Source organism: Ananas comosus, linkage group 19, assembly GCF_001540865.1.
Source record: "Ananas comosus cultivar F153 linkage group 19, ASM154086v1, whole genome shotgun sequence".
NCBI lineage: Eukaryota > Viridiplantae > Streptophyta > Magnoliopsida > Poales > Bromeliaceae > Ananas > Ananas comosus.
The window spans coordinates 4,409,305-4,414,750 of record NC_033639.1 but is presented as its reverse complement, the minus strand read 5'-3'; the positions used below and the strand labels follow the sequence as shown (position 1 = coordinate 4,414,750).

Here is a 5,446-nt window from a genome sequence, read left to right as displayed (position 1 = left end):
AGATTTAACTAGTTTTCTTTTTTTTTCCTTCTTTTTTTGAGAAAAACACATGAAGATCTGAATTGTAATAAAATTTCAGTGTTAATTTTAATGATTTACGATTCATTTGTTGATTTAACACATATTACTGCAGTTTTCTTTAAAAATATGCTTAGAACCAAATTAAAGGACTCAGATTCATTATGCAAAATAAGCCTAGTTTAGTTCCTTAATAATATTATTTAACCGTAACCCTGAAAATGATATTGGACAGATTATTGATGCCGTTGAGTTTTAACTTTAATGACCTTAGGTGTAGAATACTAGAACTTGACAAATAGACGAGGTCACAGTTTGGGTGGCTAGTCAGCTGACACTTGTAGGGCTTGAGCGAACGGGAGAAGTTTTAGTGTAAAACGAAGGCCAAAAATAAAGTCTTAAACACAAATTTCCATCAAGCGAGGAGTAAAATCTAAATACTCTTTTAATTTGGAATTCCACTAAGTCCCATGGTGGTTCCTCTCTTCATCCTTGTCTGCTCCCTCTCCCTAACCTGGTACCAGAGAGAGAGAGAGAGAGAGAGAGAGAGAGAGAGAGAGAGAGAGAGAGAGAGAAGAGGAAAAAGAGAAGTGAAGAGAGGGGATTTGAGGATTTTGACCTACACGACGATCCGATCGATCTCGCGCATGCATCAAATTTTCATCGGCGCTTCATTGCCAGGTCTTTATAGTTTCTTTTACTTCTTCTTCTTCTCCTTATTTTTCTCTTTTCTTTCTCCCCCTTTTCTTTTTCTATTCCTCCCTCGACGGCTTGCTGCAGAGTAGCAGCTGCCGGCAGCCAGCTGGAGGTGCTGCACCTACGTACAGCAGCTGTTGCACCTGCAGCAGCTGCTGGTTGTATCACCAGTAGTAGCAAATGCTGCTGATAGCAGCAGCACCAGCAGCTGCTGGCTGCAGGGTAGTCGTAGGCCGGCGGGGAGGGGGGAGGAAGCAGAAAAGGACTCGATTTTGGAATTATGCGCCTCTAATGTTGAAATTGGTGGTCGGTGGTGAGAGGGGGATGTAGGGGAGTTCAATATACACTGTATTACAATGGAAAATGGAAGTTAATTGGAATACAATTGAGGTGAATTAGAGTAAATGAGATAAATAGAGGTTATTAGTTGATTTTGGAAAATTGTAAATATTTCATTTATTTCGTCGTTTGTTTCTTTCAGTGGAGTATCACTGGATCTTGGTCGCGTTCCTCCATCTTTATTATTCTGAGCTACTTCCACTGGATTTTTAGATAAGTTGACTTGTCCTTGACAAAATCCAGCCTTCTGTAACCGAATCGCTTAATTAATGGACTTTACTTCTCTCTTTGCGTTTGTAGTACCCTCGCTAATTTTAGGCTTCCCAGTGGATCCCTGTGGAACGTGAGCCGAGGAGTGGTGCATTGGAGGCTAATTACTTGCCGCTATTGTATTAGCAATCCGAGGTGGGTTCCGAGTCGTCGAAAATGACGAATATTCTTCGATGTCTATTTACATGCATATGAATATGTATATGGTCATATAGATTGCTAAAGGGTATATTCACATAAAAGTGAGTAGAAAGTATGGATTTCAGCTTATTCATATAGTGATACTAATTTAGGCCATATTGTGTGAATCATGAGTCTAATAGTCGTGATATGGTGAATTGTTATCAATATCTCATATTGGATATTCTAGCTTAGGTCTTGGGAGGCCATTTGACATCTTATGCATGATGGTGAGTCATTGTATTTTTTTTTACCTATTTTTATTGTACATGCCATAAATTATGTGACAGAGGCCGTGGGTGGCACGGCGGTAGTGTGTAGATGTTTTGAACATAGAGAGAGAATATGAATATTCTATTGTGACATCTGACTTAGAGATTACTCTATGATTATATTGAGGGCATTAGATTGGGTGCTTATGATCTTTTTTATCATCACATAGACTGTAGCCTGCAAGGCCATATTGAGATCGACAGTGATACACGCTATGATAATAGGTAGAGGTCGCTCCCCTTGAGTGCCGCTACGAATGCTGGCCAATATAGTAGGGACAATAGCCTAGGTGCCGTCACACCTGGGAGTGTGTCTGCGCACTAGGCAGGCGCTTGAGCAGACCTATGAGTTGGTTGTTGCGATTGGGTACTATTACAATATTTGTTTATTACTATTAGCATTGATGCATGCACTAGTCACCTTCTTTCCTTCCTTTTCACTATATGTACTAAGGCATGATAGTTCAGTCTCAGTAGATATATCTGCTTAGATTATATTCAGTTATGCATTTATAGCATATTTTACTATGCTTTCACTATTCTTTCACTATTTTGACCTCTATAGTAGACCTAGTGGGAAGGTCGTGGTTGTCATCGACCATATCCACTGGGAACTGCTTTGTAGTAGCTCTCATGCCCTTTTGTGGTTTACTTTTCAGAGACAATTACATCATTTGTTGACCAAGGTAAGGGGATCACGCTTAAATAACACATCCATCCAGTGTACTTGAGCGATAGAGGACCATAGGCTTATGTGGAAGTGGAAATAGATCATCGGGGATGAAACTTCTTGTAAGGGGGGGATAATGTAATATGTGGGATATTTATAATTTAAGGAATTCAAAATTTCAATTTGAATTCGAATTTCAAATCGAAATTCTATATATATATTGCTATATATGTGAGAGAAAAAAAGGGGATCAAATCTTTGCGAATCCGCAACCAAATCCCATAAAACAAAAATGTGATCTCGAAGGTCCGGAAGTACTGAACGTGCTGGCATAATCTGTTTGTAAATCTGATGGACGAATTTACTGCAATTGCACAATAACTGAGAAGGGGTCAAATAGGAAAATTTGAATTATGAAAAATCCTCCAACATTTTATGTGCCAAATCATGCGATTTCGCACGTGAGGGTGCCTCTGTGCAATTTACGTATTCTGTGAGGGACTGGGGTAAAATTTTTAGATTTTTGTGGGTTTTTTTGTAATTTTTTCAAAGTGATCAAAAGAGAAAATCCTAGTTTCTCTTCTCTACTTCCTACAAACCCTAGCCCCTCAACCTCTCCTACTCACAGCCGCTTCCCCTCCTCCCTGTGCACGTCGCGCGCCGTCGCCAGCCGCTGATAACGCTTTTTCCGACCATCCAAACTCCCTCTCTTTCCCACTTCCTCAATTTTCCCCTCCCTTTCTCTCTTCATCTCTGTGACCCGACTTGCATAGAGGGCTGTGCCACTCCCTCAGGCCCTCCATGCGTCGCCCCACCTTCGGCGACCCTTCTCCCAGCAACCCCGAGTGCCGTCGAGGCCACCGCGACCGCTGGGCTCCTTCTTGCGCAAGCTCGAACAGAGAGGAGCTGTCTCTCTACAAGCTGCGACCGTCACCGTCCCTCGCCATCAGCGCCGCCTCCCTCCGGCTTCAGGCGGCTCGCCGCTACCATCTCGTGGCTTCCTCAGCTGCCGCTGAGCCACTCGAGTCGAAGCCCTAGCCGTACGGGCTGCACTTCCTGAAGCACCATCGTCGCCGCCACTTCCTGCCACCGGCATAGGGGAGCTCGAGGCTCCACTACCCCTCCGCACCCGACCCCGGCCGGCGCGCGCACTGCATAGCCGCCGGCGACGGCCGGAGCCAGGGTGCTCCTTGCACCTTGGACCTAATGTTCTTTTGCCCTTTTGTGCTTTTTTTCGTCCATTCGAAGCCTCCTTGAACCTCCGGAAAAGGAGCGCTGCGATCCCTTTCCCTCGTCGATCACTGTGCTCACCTCGGATTTGCCACAACACTTCGTGAAGCTCCGGCGTGCTCCTCGACCGTTGTTCACACTCCAGATAGTGAGCACGACGTCTGGCACGTCGAGACCTATCCATTGGTACTCTCGCTTCATCCCGATGGAGCACGGATTACGATAATGGCCCTTAGCACTTGCCTTATGTTTGCAATTTTGTGGATCGTGGAATGTTTAGGGGTTTAAATGCTTTTATGGCAGTGAGGGCTGCCTCAAGCAGCTTGTGGTCACTGGTTGTGACCCTCTAGACTTGTTGTCCAGGTTTCGAAGACATCATGTGATCGAAAATATGGTTTCGGAGCGTTCTCGGCAAAATTGCCGGTGGAGCATGCTTTCACATTGCGATGTGTCACACCCTGGGACCCAGCGGAAGCCTGCCCGATGCGTTTCTAGACCCACCATATGCCTACAACATATAAGGCATCTACAATAATATGATAAATAAACAAGAGTATAACGAAATCTAAAGTAATATCAGAGCATGAATGTCACGCCCTGCCCCGAAACCCCTACCAATTTGGCACGGTTCGGGCGCGGCGAGCGGACCGCCGAACGGAAGCACCTCCCCTATCCGCCCAAGGCTCAACAACAGGAATGTGTACAAGAATTTTCCCAGGAAATTTAAATTCTAAATATACACATTCAACGGGGTACAAGTAGTGCCAACAACTAAGAGCAAGTAATCCACAGGAATAACATGTGAAATAAAGAGAGTACTTTGCTAACTATTACAATAGTTCATCCTTTTCATTTACATCATTTTTTTTAAATGAATACATCTTTCATCCAAAATATATAGCTCTCCAAATCCTCACCTACAATGAATCTCTCTCAATACATAGGTGTGCTAATGCAAAATGGAAAGCTACTATACTACCACAGTCTCACTGGTCGGGCGCGATGCCATTGCCGCGGTCCTCTCTCGGCAACCCTGTACCTACCACTGAAAATAGAGTGGGGTGAGAACTATCTTCCATAGTTTTCAGTGGGCTCGGCTGCCGACTTTGCCGATCTCCCCACTAGGTCCAAGTGGCACAAGCAACAACAGGTAGATAGATAGATAGATATCTCAAAGCAGTAGAGGCATAAAGGAAATCTATGCTACTATGCCCATGATTATGTATAATGAATGCATGCATCATATAGTAAAGGTTTACTATCATGCTAACGAATTCGATCCATGTTCGAATAATAATGTTCAATGATATTGTTCACTGTTCTTTTACCCAATCTGTAGCGAAGCCCTTGGGTTCGCCAATAACTCACCTTTTAATCCCAAAGTGGGGAGGGAGCTCCAAGTGCACCTAACCCCGGGATCGTTTGCGGACCTTCATGTGGTCCGGATCTCCAAGTGGTCCTAATTGCCCGACACTCCGGAGTACTCGACGACAATCCCCTCCATATGGGGATATGGATGGTTATACCACTCCAAAAGCAGACTGTGAGCTAGATCTATCCTCTCCAAGTGAGGATACCCTACAACTAGGGTCAACAACCCCATCAAATTCTCTCCAAGTGAGGATGCTCTACGACTAGGGTCAACAACCCAATCGAATCCTCTCCAAGTGAGGATGCCCTACGACTAGGGTCAATATCTCAATAACTCATCGACAACCTCTCCATGTGAGGGTACTTAGGTTTACTAAGTTCTTTATCCACAAGGCATTTT

At 44.3% G+C, this 5,446-nt stretch overlaps 1 long non-coding RNA gene across 1 annotated transcript; it reads left to right on the top strand.

Annotated features, from left to right (window-relative positions):
* Positions 361 to 2,646, top strand: LOC109724678. Its single transcript, XR_002220040.1, has 3 exons — positions 361 to 699; positions 1,196 to 1,458; positions 2,435 to 2,646. It is a non-coding gene; the product is annotated as an uncharacterized LOC109724678 (long non-coding RNA).